This window comes from Ambystoma mexicanum, chromosome 8 (genome assembly GCF_040938575.1).
Source record: "Ambystoma mexicanum isolate Mex_15411 chromosome 8, UKY_AmexF1_1, whole genome shotgun sequence".
Taxonomy (NCBI): domain Eukaryota; kingdom Metazoa; phylum Chordata; class Amphibia; order Caudata; family Ambystomatidae; genus Ambystoma; species Ambystoma mexicanum.
In genome coordinates, this window is record NC_090929.1 from 1,377,304,514 (window position 1) to 1,377,318,970 (window position 14,457).

The 14,457-nt window shown below is 42.7% G+C and overlaps 1 protein-coding gene across 1 annotated transcript in view; it reads left to right on the top strand.

The window, feature by feature from the left end:
* The window catches only part of LOC138473016 (disintegrin and metalloproteinase domain-containing protein 12-like), a 2,040,250-nt gene that overhangs the window by 1,985,910 nt on the left and 39,883 nt on the right, over nucleotides 1-14,457 (top strand). The window lies entirely within an intron of this gene.

Consider the following 14,457-nt stretch of genomic DNA (forward strand, 5'->3'; position numbering starts at 1 on the left):
TTTGGGATTCTCTTTTAAATGTGCAGAAACTCCCCCTGATTTGTTCAAATGTGCAAAGGGTTGAAAAGGGGGATATGCATGGGTGCATCTTGTACTAATTCAAAAGTCCTTTGTGGTTTGGGCGGCTCCTTTTTGTTGCGCCAGTCATCTCATCGCTTGCGCTAAAAATGTTTTCAGAATGTGGCCCTGTATTTACATATTGGAAAGTGTGGCTTCTAATTCAAGTTAAATAGGTGTTATAACACACCTCAATGGTATTCATTTATTCGACTATTTTTTTTTTAACTTTCATTTGTTTAGTTGAATATACAACTTTTCAAATCATTTGTCTTTTTTCCTTTTTCTTTCCTTGATACAATAAAACAAGCATAAATCAGCGTAAATCGATCTTTTTCTATTTCAGTCCAGTAGGACCGTTTTTATTCTTCAATCTTATACAGCCTGAGAGTCAGAAATGGTTGCCTGTTTAGCAGCCGCTTCTGCTAATGCCTTCCCTAGGGAAATCCTGTCACTGAGTGGAAGGTGCACAGCACACTTTGTGGTGGCTAATTGGCGGTGCAGCATGGGGGTTTCCAAGAGGGACATCATTATTATTTTTAATGGGTGAACCGGAGGAAGTAAAGAAGCCTCTTTGCATCCACTGCTAACCTCAGTTATGTGCCTTTTTAGCACTTACTTACCAGCTGTCCTCAAGCCCACGATCCATGGATCATGCTGTCTGCCTTTCAACACCCCTTTCTGCGTTTGGTCCCCTTGGCTTGTCTAAAGCGAACATCTTGCTCTGGACTTCCTAGTCCATTCCCTCTATCACTCTTTCTCTCGTCAGTTTCCAACCTCTCTCAGCCTCAGATGACCTCTTTTTCTCTCCTTTTCTGCCTGCTACTGATTGTATTCTTCTCTTCCTTCATCCCCAATTGCCCTTCCAACTCCATCCTTTCCCTGCTTCTTCCTGTGTGATTCTCCTTCCTGATGTTGCTTTTAACCTCCTTCCTTCCTCTGACGCCTTCTTGTTCTTGATGTTGTCCTTCACCATCACCCCCATCTCCATGATCCTTTCTCTTTCCTTCTCTTCTTTCTTCTGCCTACCCCGCTCTGCTTCTTTTTCCTATGTCACACTGCCTGCACCTTCTCACTCTTGCTCTTTCTCTCTCCAAACACACTTGCCCTGCCAATGTTTTGGTTCCCTTTCATACTCCAGACTTGTGAGAGGATTGGGGTGATGAGAGCCTGAGCAGGGAACCATGGCCTTTTAGTGAATTGCCTACATAATAGGCTGACAGCCGACAAGCCTTCCTCCCTCTCAGCTGTACCTGATTGTGCGTGTGTGTTTCTGTGTCTATGTGTGTGTTTATTTGTAAGATACATGGGTTGCCCATGGCACCACTTGCAGAGGTTTTATCAGGGAGGTCTGCCATTTTGGGTTCATGAGAGGGCCGTCGAATCCTAACATGCCCAGCCTTAAGGTCAAATGTACTTGTGGACTTGGCAATGCCTAATCTGTCAATCAGCTCATCTGCCCCTGATATGGCTTAAGCCACTGACTTTGGGAAATAATTGAGTCTTCTGTAGTCCATACAAAATCAAACTTCAGTCTTTCCATTGCGGGACATTTATGGTTTCAGCACTGCAGGACCTACCCAAGGAATATGCAATGTTTTAATAACTCCAACCTCTCAGACACTCACTCCTTGATGGTGTCCTTTACCTAATCTGATATCCAATCAATTCTACTCTTTAGTGACTTACTGTCTCCAGTATCAATGTCATGGATGCACGAATCAATTTTACCAGGAGTCCATGTGAACAGACCTGTGAAAAGGCCCAGCAACTGCTGGCAGTCTCACAATTGCTGTTCTGTCAGGTATGAGTAGATCTGTACTCACTCCAGAAACCTATCCGTGGACTCTGCTTGCAACAACTCTGGGAGGGGATCTGTCTCCTCCTCAGTCCATATAGAGGAAGACACTCAAAAGAGGGTTGTATATGAGCTAAGAGGGATTTGCCCCGGCTCCAAAGTTTTATCACACAAGAAAATGGGCACAGACCCTTTATGTTTCAGTTATGTGCAAATAATGTGATTACAAACTTTCATTCCAAATGGTGGTGATGGTACTGTTCTCTAGATTAAATAAATTGGATGGCAGAGGTAAGGAGGACAGAGAACAGCAGCTAACGTGCCCTACCTTGCCCTACCTGGCCCTAATGGTATGCTGGTGCGCCGCCTATTTAAAAGTGGATATGTTAAGAAAAATCAAGGGATGACCAGTGATCTCTTCATAGATGCCTCTATATTGTTTTATCAACTACTTACTCTGTACCGTCACGTCAACTCTTTTCAGCCTCACTCTCACACTTTTAATCAGAGTCAAGGAACCAGATTTCTATCTATGGCAAGTCCTTGTCTTTAATTGCAATTTAATTAATACTTAAACAATACCAGCTGATCTACTTGCAAGGTTCTCAGTCTCATCATCAGTCATGAGAGATAGCACCAAGGCATGCCTGCTGTAATTAGATTTCAGCAGGTTGACATGGAATACCCTGTGTGTCTGTCTCAGGCCATTGTGCCATTGAGGTAGGTCTCACTTTTCCAGAAAAACATAAGGCCCAGTCCACTTATCTTGATGAACACTGGGTTCGACATGTTCCATAATCAAGACCACCTGTCCTCGGATATACTCTGTAACAGAAGCCATCTGATCATTCCAGTGCTTCTTGAGCTCCTGGCTGACCTTGAGATGTTGAGTACTTTGTTCTCTGTGCTTAGATATCTGAGTGCAAGTCGATAGTTGGCTTTGGTTTAGGAAGGACTTTGGGAGTTAGCCTCTCCTCCTTCACGCCGTAGACTTTAAGGACCTTTAACAGGATGACCAAACAAAAGCGAAGGGGGACTGAAACCTACTCTGCTATGTGGCACCTCCCGTTAGGTGAACCAAAGGCATGGAAGGACAATCCCATTTCCTCCAGAGGTCATCTTCCAAGCCAACTATCCTACATTTCAGGGTCATGTTAAAATTCTCACAAGCTGCTACTCGTGTGAATATGGCTTGGGTGCAACCTCGCTTCAGAAGCCTAGAGATATTGACAGTTCTCACCTCCTGCCAAATCTACCCACGAAATAAGCATATTTATGTGAATAGTATAAAAATGATCCACATGCAAAAATGACTATTTTACAGGTATCTCTGTGACAACAGCAGCAAATATTCAAACATGGAAATCTAACTCCACAGATATAAGTCCATTTAAGTAATTACTGATTGGTAAACTTACTGGACACACAAAATATGAAGGCGCTACATTAAAAGAGAAGCTGAATCTGACAACATACAGTCGAGGCAACACCCACAGAAATGTCACCATAAGGCTAAAGAGACAAAGCTGTTTATAACTGAGATCTGAGCAAAGAAGAACTTCTCTTAATGCCAATTGTGCGACACAAATTAAACCCTGATGAGTGTATCGTATGTGTGTAAGCCCGAACCATGAAACATGCCATGTAGAGCAAAAAGGCAAATTATGAAGCACTGCCTTTCAACAAGCATTTTTTAATACAATCCCAGTCAGGGGATAAGTGACATGTATTTGGTGCATGTCAGGACACATTGTAAAAGTTTGAATCACAGGTGGTTGAGTCATGCACTTTTAATGCCGGTGAAGTGAATTTGGTTTTTAATTATGAATTGTTTTACTTTTATACTGAAGATAATGAATACAATTGATTTTAATCATTTGAAGAAGAGTGGCCACCCTCTGTACTTAAGAATCTAGAATAATTATTTTGTTGAGATTATATCGTTGAGTCCGAGGAACAGTTTGAGTTCACTAAGTGTTGGGAAGCTCATGGTGTGCTGGGATTCCCTTATGAATGTATTTATATATAAACTTCTCAAAAAGCCATTAGCTTGTGGGTGGTATTCTGTGGAGAACATTTTAAGTTATTCCACTCTTCTCACACATTGTCTTCAAATGTGCAGAAATGAAATTGGAGCCGTGTCAGAAATTACCTGTTTAGGGAACCCCACCCAAGAGAATATCCCAATTAAAGCATTCAACAACACCTGGGCTTTGATCTACCATAACCAAAATGTACTGGTTCTGTGAGATTGTTTGGGGATCAAAAGGACCTACAATGTCCCTGCCTATTCTCGAGAGGCCACCAAACCAGTGGTAGCGGAAATGGGGCATTTGTCGCCCCACCTGACTTACTGGATGCTGAGCAAGTATAACTGTACTGGGCAAACATTTTTATTGTTATTCCCATCTGAGCCCAGTAGAAATGTGCAGACAGCCTGCCAGCTGTCTTGGTCACTCCTAAGTGACCTACCAAAGGAATGTTTTGAGCCAAGTCTGGCAGGACCTCCTGTGGCATTGGAGCACAACAAACCTTTGGTTGGACCCTGCCTCCGAATTCTTGGGCTCAATGTACCGGAGAACATTCTCCTAGTATAACCTGAACATCCTAGGGACTGCCCCCTTAGCCTGTTCCTATGCCTGCACATGCAGATCAGCTACAGTTGGGCAGTCTCTCTGCGCCCTGGAAATGTCAGCCTGCTGAGATCTGGAACTACCATTTGCTACACCCCAGGTTCTGGTTCGATGCCAGTAGGCAACCCTAGAGTCACTGAATTTGGCGCTACCACAATAGGCATGGCCATCTGTGGTCATAATATCTGGACTAGCAGTGTTAATGGGGTATCCAGTCTCTCCCTTTCCCCAGCTGGAAGAGCACCTGTGCCCATGGCCTCAAGTGCTACTTCTTTGGCTCTCAATCTAGTGGCAGTGACAATTTTCTGTGGGTTAGAAGGTCTTTCCATAAAAGAGTCAACTGGAATTGTGTCTTTCACAACAACACAGCACTGAGATGTCTCCTCTCTCCCACTAAATTCCACAATTGCTAGTGGACATCAGCTAAGACCATCAAACCCCAGAAACATATTTGTCTGGCCCACGACGTAGCTGATCGTCTTGTACCCACCATCACCAGACAGCTGTGATGCTCGTAATAGTATCATGCAATGTGGGAGCTTTGTTTCCATCAATGAAGACATTCTCCAAAAAGATTTGGGCATTCGCAGGAACAGAGGTCTCCGCAAGGAAACCTGGCACCTTTCCCACTGTGAGATACTAGGGAGCATTCAGTAACTCGCCTAGTGGGAATTCATCTCCAGTCTGACTATGGATCCTCCTTAAAACCAGCAATGACTATTTCCTTCTTGGGACTATCGTTGTATGCTGGGTCTCCCTTCTTATTTGGGTGCTGAGTGTTTGGTTACCCCAGTGTTAGAGGAACCACCCCCCCCTCTTTTCTGTGGCAGCTGACGAACAATGTGATGGGGATTTGTACTTACCCTCCTTTGATTTACTTTAATCAAACACCTTATCCTCTGGTTTGGATGTATTCACCTGAGCCTTTCTCTGGACACAAGTACTTGCATACCCATTGGCAGCCTTAGCAAACTCCCTAGGGTCTGTGATAGTGTTGTTCGTGAGATGCTGGTGTAACTCTGCCTGCCTCACAATTATTCAGGATATGCTCTCATGCAATAAAATTGTACATCCATTCAAATGTGTCACCTTTATTAACAGTTACCTACCCAAGCAGATATTTCAAGGACTGATGTGCAAATGTCTCAGAAGTTTGATTCCCATTCTTGTGAGCTATATAAAGATCTTTATGTAAGGTTCTGGGATTTTGCATCAATGGAAACTTTCTTTTGACATAAATGGGCCTTTCCAAAGGACCCAACTAATGATCACCTCATATCTAGCTGTCGGCAGACATCTCATAATGGATCCTCCCCAGAATTACTCTTCTAGCTCCTGGAGGTGGAAAGCTAGTTTTGGTGCTTCAACCCAGTCAGAGAAATCCTTCCCTGCATCAAATGGTTAGACTAAGTCCTTGGGGATGTGGCACCAAGGCTCTTCTTGGGTGCCACCAATGGAAACTCTCCCTTGCACACTAGAGGTCTGTTTACAGGCCTCCCTTTGCTGCTCAACTTCCAGCTTGCACAACATCACACAACCCTTCTATTTCTGTTCTGTTAAAGATTCTGCATCAGTTTCTCATCCCTCTGCTTATGCTCTGCTAGGGCCACCCTCCTTTACTCTATGAGGATCTTTCTAACTGCTAGTGAGGCTAACCTGGGACCTTACTGAGGTTTTGCACTTAACTAAAGCATAGGTTCTGGCTGAGACTTGAGATTGTTTGGAAATGTGGGACTTCCAGTAAAGTACACTACCTGCCTGCTAGGAAGAATGGGATAACAGCTATCATAAGCCTTCACCATATATATATATATATATTTGTTTTTTAAATGATTTGTTTGCTTTTACAAACTTTTCATTTTGCATTTAATTTAGATTTCTTAAAGAACAAAAAATTGTTTTCATTACATTTCAATCATACGGTTTACAGTCGTCGTTGATCGCTGTCCAAAATTTGATTGCTGTGAAGATTAGGGGTTTGTCCTGCCCATTTTTCTTGGGTGGTCATTTGTTTTTGGGATATTCCAAAGAAGTCTTTATATAAATCTCTTTTTTCTTTTAGAGCCGGGCAAACCATGATCAAATGAAATAGTGTTTCACACACATTCTTTGCTTTGCAAAAGCGGCAATCAGAGGTTTTTTATTATCTGATTTTTCAATCAATGTTAAGTAATCACGGGTTGGTAGGATATTAAGACGAAAGCGCAAGAATAGTTCCCGAATAATGCGGTCCGGAAAGTAATTCAAGTAGCCTGGGAGTTCAAGAAGATCCCTTATATCTGTTTCGCATTTTAGATGGCGTTTATATTTGATTTGTTCGGTCACTGTTTTAATCCAGTCATTGGTCCAAATTTTGCGTTTCGCATGCTGCGGTCTATTTCTGTTTGCATTTTTTGTTTGATCGCGGAAGTCCAATAAGAGAAAGCTGTGACATGAAAAGCTTGTTCTTTGAGTATTTCAAGTGATGGTATTGGATCTTGGGAGATAATTTTCCTGTAGAGATCCATTTGTTTCCAAAGAACTATAGATTGCATAGATTGAAGAGCCAGTTCAAATCGGATTCTTGGCATAGGAAATGTTCTGGGAAGGGATAATGTTTTCCTCCAAAATATCGCCTCATAGCGGGGCCATTTTATTGTTTGTTGGTTGATCAATGTTTCGCTGGCATAGTTAAGGACTGGAACCACTTTTTGATTATCCAGAGCAATTGTGGCTTTTATTGAGTATGTTCCAAACTTTAAGTGAAAAAAGCGACCTTGTCTGGCAAGAGATCTGGCTTTTCCCTCAACATTATCTTTCCATTCTTGTTCGTTTGTAGAAGGGTGTATCATTGCACCCAGATATTTGATTGCCTTGATTATCATGATCGGTTTGGTTTCTAAATGTATCTTTAAATTGTATTGGTTCTTATTTTTTTGAGTAGAGAGTTTCATTAGCTTAGTTTTATTGATGTTTATCTGCAACTCATTTTCTACCTTGAAGTTTTGTACTTTGTCTAGGGTCTTTTGTATGTGCACGGTTTTGTCTAAAATGATGATATCATCAGCATACATTAGGGTTTGAATCGGCTCGTTATTGATCTTCGGAGGATTCGCAGATGTATTTTGGATCCTATCCCCAAAATCGGAGGTATACAAATTATATAAGCAGGCTGCCAAGGGGCACCCTTGCTTCAAGCCGTTCCAGGTAAAAAATTGGTTTTGTTACCACACCATCGTTGGTTAGTGGAACTTGAATAGAGGTTTTATAATACAGTTGTTTAATCGGATTCAGGATGTAGGGTGGACAGTCCCATGATGTTAATTTGGTCCAAAGTGTTTGCCTGTTGACAGAGTCAAATACCATCTTTACATCTATAAAGAAGGCATATACCTGTTGTTTCTTGTTAATCGCTTTGTATTTCATCATGTTCAACAGTAATAATTTGACATTGGTTCCTATTTTGTTGACAAACCCAGTGGGTCTTTTTTCTTGCTTACCATTCTCTGCCGCCCTGATGTTCAGTTTTTTAGGAGGTATGCCGCAAATAATTTTCCTAGGGGTTCTAGGAGCGCTATAGGTCTATAGTTCTCTGTGTTTTTTCTGTCACCAGCTTTGGAGATAGGAATAAGGATAGCCAGGGTCCATGTGCGAGAGATTTCTTGTGTCCTTCCAATGAGTTTGAGAAGTTGGGTGATGAAGGTAGCCCACTCTTCTGGTGCCGATTTTAAGTTGGCATTCTATAGTCTGTCTGGACCCAGGGCTTGAGCTGGATTGAGGGCCATGATGGTGTTTCTAAGATCTTCTCTATCCCAGGTGAGATTCCAAGAGCAGTCTCCTTTCTCCACTTCGGTTATTGGAATATCTAAATTTGCTTTATATAGAGTAGTAAAGTGTTTGATCCATGCGTGAGCTTGTACTTCTTGGATCTCTGGAGGTTTCATTGAGCAGTGACCATAGTTGCCTTGTGTTTTTCTGTTTAAGCGCAGCTAGAATCGCTTCTGCATCGTTTTGTTGCATTATAGCTTTAATTGATTTTATTGAGTTTGAATATTTCTGTTTTTCTTTTTTTAATTCTATTTCAAAGTGATGTTCTTTCTGATTTTTTAAGAGCCGTATTCGTTTCTGCAGAAATGTTTTCTTAAACTTAATTTCCATATTGAAATGATGCGTATGGTTGTATTTTGTTGAGTTGTTACGCCATAATAGCGGTTGGTGATATTTCTCTAAAATCCAGCCGTAGTTTAGTTTTGATTGGTCTTGTAGTAGCGAAGCTTCAAATTTTGAAACTAATCCAGGCATTTGATGTTTTTTTATTCAGAGTTTGTTCAAGCCATTAGAAATGATTAATTTTCGTATCCCCTCTGAGGTGAATATGTAATCGATAATTGAAGATTTTTCTCGTGACAAAGTTGGGAGGGGAAGACCTTCGTTATTCATCGGTTGCTCAGTCAAGGATATATTATGAATGGTTAATTCTTTAGTCCATATTCTAGCTCTGGGTGACAACATATGAGAATCTAGTTGTGTTCCTTCTCTACTGTATAGATGCATGTTAAAGTCTCCGGCAATGATAAATTCTACTTGATTAGCGGAGTTGGCAATAGTATCAATTTCATCGCATATTGAGTCTATACATTTGTTGTCATTCATTGCCGTGGGGTTCCAGTAGATATTAAAGATGGTTAGATGGATTGCTTCAGAGCATTGTTCCAGGTCAGTTGTAAAGGTCGGTATGTGTATGGTAGCGTGTTGTGCCCAAGAATGGATATTTTTCCTTTTTGTTATTGAACAAGAAGGGCCGATTTTCGTCAGGATCATCATTCCCGACGCAGGTCGGCATTGCTGTAAGGTAATTGCTGGATTCATCAGAGTTATAAAACCATTGCAGATCACTTCCTCTTTCAACCAGGTTTCCTATAAACATATAATATCTGATTCTGCAAGGGTGGCCGATCCTTCATCAAAGAGGTGTTTATGGCCTTTGGTGTTTCAAGAGCACAGGGATGTCCTACTCGATTGGTGTCTATTACATGTTAATTGTTATAGATTGGTCTTCCTCCGGGGACTCCGGGTTTCACCTAGTATGTTCGATTTCCTTTTACACTGGGGGATCGTTTCTTGTCTTTTCAGGGCATCATGTGAGTTTGGCTGATGATTTTTCCTGATAGTGTCTCGAGTCTTTGGAACCATATTATTTGATATCTTCTGAACATCGTATTCCGACTGTTGTTTCATCGGTTTATTCCGGGAATGTGAATCTTGTATCGCTAGTTTGTTACTTAGTTTTTTTCCCGCCATTAGCCTAGATACAAATATTTCTTCTGTTTTAAAGCCTAGTCTTGCCTGTTGATGATTGGTTGACAGGACACAATGCATTGTTTCTTGGGTATAAAAGTCAATATGGGCTGTTTCCATCTGTGCTTTGTTAGGAAAAAGGATCACCTCAATGTCGCGAGAACCGGTCTGAGCTAATTGTGGAATAACATTTAATAGGCGCAAAATATTAGCTCTATTCATAATTACAGGATCTCCAGAGTTTGTTACAGTTGGAAATAATGGTACTCTGAATGCGAGGGATGTTTTCACGGGGTTAAGAATGTTTGGTCTGATAAGTGGTGTTTCAACATGGTCAGGGGGGATGTCCTTGGTCTTAGGTCCTTTTTGCGTGTCTGGTTCCGACCAGGATTCGTCATTTGACACCGTTGAATACACAAGGGAGATATTATTTGAGCTCATCTGCGAGGATTCTGAAGATGTCTCGTGGCATTCATCAAGGACAATCAATAGATCATCCTGCGAGTCTATAGAGTTAGAGCTATGCACAGTAGAGTTGGCAGAAGTTCTGGTGTGCACGGCTGCTGGAGACTTTATCGCTTGAATAGGTATGTCTTGGTTAATCACAGCTAGTGTAGAGCATCCAGTGGTTCCACCTCCAGGTGGTCATATTGTTGAGTTGGAATGATTATTATTTCTCTGTTTGGTACAGTTGGTTCAACACATTCTACGGTTGGATGTTTTTCAGTAGTTTGCTTAGTAATTATAGGTATGGTTTGTGAAAAAGATTTTTGAACTGATTGCATTTTTCTCAGGAATGCATGAAAACCTGTTTTAGGTTTTTTTGGATTTTTTTTTGTTTTCTTCTTCACCGTCGGTTAGTTTCCCACATGGCCTCGTTTTGTTAAATCAAAAATGTCAAAGGGAGTACATAATGCCGGTTCGGCATTAGCCAGGCTCGAGGATAATGGTGGATAAGATGATCTCATAGGGTAAGTTTGAGTTTCATAGTGTGTCATCTGATCTAATTTGGTTACATCTATTTGCACTAAGATCTCAGTTGGAGTTTGTTTGGTTAATTGATCCAATTGTGAACTCACATGTGGATGTTTTTTTTACTTTTTCGTCCATAATTTTCTTAGTAATTATTGTTATTGTGTCCATTAAGTTCTGTTTGTCCGCTCGATCTACTCTTATAATTTCCGCAAGGCGGCTTTGCCATGTCCTAGAGGTTTCTGCTTCGTAGTTTAGACGCTCTTGTATAGTTCCAATGAAGCCTTCTAGTTGGATTTGCTTAGTCATAATCATGGCTAACAGGGTTGCTTGATCTTTAGTTATGTCAACCATGGTTTCTTGAATTTTTATAAAGGGTATCATTGCTACTGATAGCACTGCTACTAGGGTATTCTGAATGTCGAGCAACGTGGTTGGAATTCTTTCTGGGATGTCAGTACTGTTATCCAAGAGTTCAACTTTCTTGCGTGGAGAGTAGGATTCTAGCTCTAAGTCTCTGCTGTTAACTGGGGTAGTCGTTGAATCTTGATGGGATTTTGGAGAGATTTTTAGGGGCACGTGAACTTCTTTAATTGCAATAGGTGTAGATGTGTTGGTTTTTTGATTTCGGATGATATTGAGAACTTCCCCAAAAACTTCTGCTCTTTTTTCTTGGCAATCAATGATCGCATCTATTTCTGTTATATCAAGGGAAAGACGAGCTATGCGAACAGACAATGGTTTATTTTTCTCACAGTTTAAGGAGTCTGTGGAGTAATACGTTGATTGCCATTGTTGTTTAGCCGCTCTTGCTCTTTCTTGCAGACTTGGTGTGAAACAAGAATCATCATGAACAGGTTTAAGGACTCTTTCACTTGGTGATTGAGGTTGCGTAGGTAAGGAGAGAGATTGTGTTGAGCAATCAGGTACTGTTGTATCAGGGTAGGGCTGAATGATTAGTATGGGCAGATTTAGCGGCATAGTCCGTTGTCTCTCTGGGTGGGTTGTTTCGGAAGAAATTGGGTGATTGAAAGGCTGGGGTGATGAAGTGGTCAGGATTAGTGAGGAAGGAGTGGGCTTCCGTTGGTCCAGAGGGACAGGGAAATGAGGATTGTGAGAAAAAGGATTCTCTCCTGCTGAATTTGTGTTTACAATTTTCAGTAATGTTTTCGATGAGGGTGGTACTTGATCATCCGGTCGACATAATGCCGGAGTTCTGTCCGTAGTAGGTAACGGAACTGACTTATCTTCATTTTTTAAGTTCACTATTGAACGTGGCGTAACGGTTGGAGTCAGAAGTCTAAGCGGAGAGTACAGGGCAGAGGCTATCTCTCACTGTATGCAAGTAGATTAAGGGAGATTCCGGAGACAATGCTAGAATATAACAGATTAAAGGTACATACCAAGCTGTTAGTTGAAACAGGTATTCACAGGAACTGCAGGAGAGACAGAGAAAAGGCAAAGACAAGCAAGTACACTGGGCAACTTGGATTGATCAGAAATAAGGGTGTCCTGGAATATGATAAGGGGTCTCCAGGGATTAAGAAAAGCCCTTGGGATAAGTACCAGCAGATTACTCTTAACAACAGTCATACAGCAACGTCATGCATTAGGCATGCCGAGGAAACTGTTGTACTCAGTGCAAGGGTAAAACTGAAAGACCACATACTGAGGCAGGTACGACTTCCACGGACTAGGTGAAGGCAACAGAAGTCTTCCATTATCTGATCTGAACGGAGACCAACCCAGGGTCACACTGTAAAACTGATTCAAGTGGAGACACCACAGTGGACCAAGATGTATACAAGTAGAAAACAGCGTTGAAAGAAATAACCAGGTAGAGGACAGGATAGGAATATCAGAAGCTAGAACAGGCAGGTTGCAAGGCAAGGAGGCCAGAGGAACAGGACAGAAGGCAGAGTGTGGCAAGGCTGTCAGGCAGGGAAGCCCAGAGGAGAAGGGCAGAAGGCAGCGAGTGTGGCAAAGCTGTCAGGCGGGAGCCCAGAGCAGCAGGGCGGAAGGCAGCGGAGTGCAGCAGAGCCGTCAGGCTGGAGCCCAGAGGAGCAGGGCAGGTGGGAGCGCAGAGGAGCAGGGCGGAGACAGCGGAGTGTGGCAGAGCCACCAGGTGGGAGCCCAGAGGAGCAGGGCGGAAGGTGGCAAAGTACGGCAAAGCCATCAGGTGGGAGCCCAGGGGAGCAGGGCGGAATGCAGCGGAGTTTGGCGGAGCCGTCCGGCTGGAGCCCATAGGAGCAGGGTGGAAGGCAGGTGGGAGCCCAGAGGAGCAGGGCAGAAGGTACAGGTGGGAGCCCAGAGTTGCAAGTCGGAAGGCAGCTGAGTGCAGCAGAGCCACCAGGTAGGAACCCAGAGGAGCAGGGCAGAAGGCAGCAGAGTGTGGCAGAGCCACCAGGTGGGAGCCCAGAGGAGCAGGGCAGAAGGCAGCAGAGTGTGGCAGAGCCACCAGGTGGGAGCCCAGAGGAGCAGGGCAGAAGACTGCAGCAGACTGGAGAGGGAGCTGCAAGCATCAACAGCAACAGGAATCAAAGGCCAAAAGATGATTTCCAGGAAAGGTCAAAAACTGGCAACAGGAGCACCAGCACGAACTCCCAGTGGAAGCAGTTGACTGACAACTGCTTCTGTTCAAAGTGAGCTTATAAAGGCCCTCCCAGCCAGCAGGCCAGCAGGGTGGGACTGATTGCAGACTCTGGCAGCTGTGTTCAATTAAGCCCAGCCCTGGCTTCAGTAGCCTGCAGCAGTAGCAGCAGTGGTTTCTAATCAAGTGCTCTCCAGCTTTCTACAGCCTAGCCTGCAGTAGCTTGGAACAGTTGAATGCAATCAGGCCCTGTGCAATCAGGCCCTGTGCAGCTCTCAGTAGCTTGCTGCAAACCAATGTATTTAGAATGCCTCCTCCAGCCCTCTGCTTTTTGGACAGCATACATGTCCCAGAATGCATCTGCTGGTTTAACCCAAAAGCCGGAATGGAACATGCAATTAGATTAGTCCAAAACTGCAGCGGTAAAACAAGGAAATAAAGGCAGAGATGCATGTAGCGGTGCTGAGTGGCAGGCGACTAGGATCCTGACAGTTTTAGATTCAATGTTGTTGGGGTAACGCGTGGGATTTCCATGTAACTCCAAGGAGTTGGTGCTTTTGGGTACAGTTGACAACGACTCTTCACGTTTGGTTGAGGCTGTAGCTACAGATCTCAGGTTTAACTGAGAGTTGAAATTAAGTCTCTAACTATAACATTGAAGAAGTTATGTAAGTTTTAATGAGAGGCGTTTTTGAAAAAATAGAACAGAGAAAAGCAGAAATTCGGTTTTAAAAATGACAGATTGGTTTTATTTAAACTATATTAATGACTAAGAAAAAGTATAATGCCTCCCGGGAATCTCCACAGTTACTCACGGCCACTTGTAACTCTTGACTTGGCGGATACTACGTTTTCTGTATGGGAATTACTTTATTTAATCCAAATCATTAATGGCTTATGGTCAAATGAAACAAATGAGAAATAAATCAGCGCTTACACTATGGATTACAACGGGGTTGCAAGAATGGTTCTGACAATATTAGAGGTTCTTAAGTTAAAGGGAGGACAGGTTGTAGATTGGGATAGGACAAGCCAAATACACTATGGGTTACTAGGATTCCTATTTTTACTTAGAGTCCACTGTAAATTAAGATTGGACCGTCAGGGTTCTGGTCATCCAGATCGGGTCG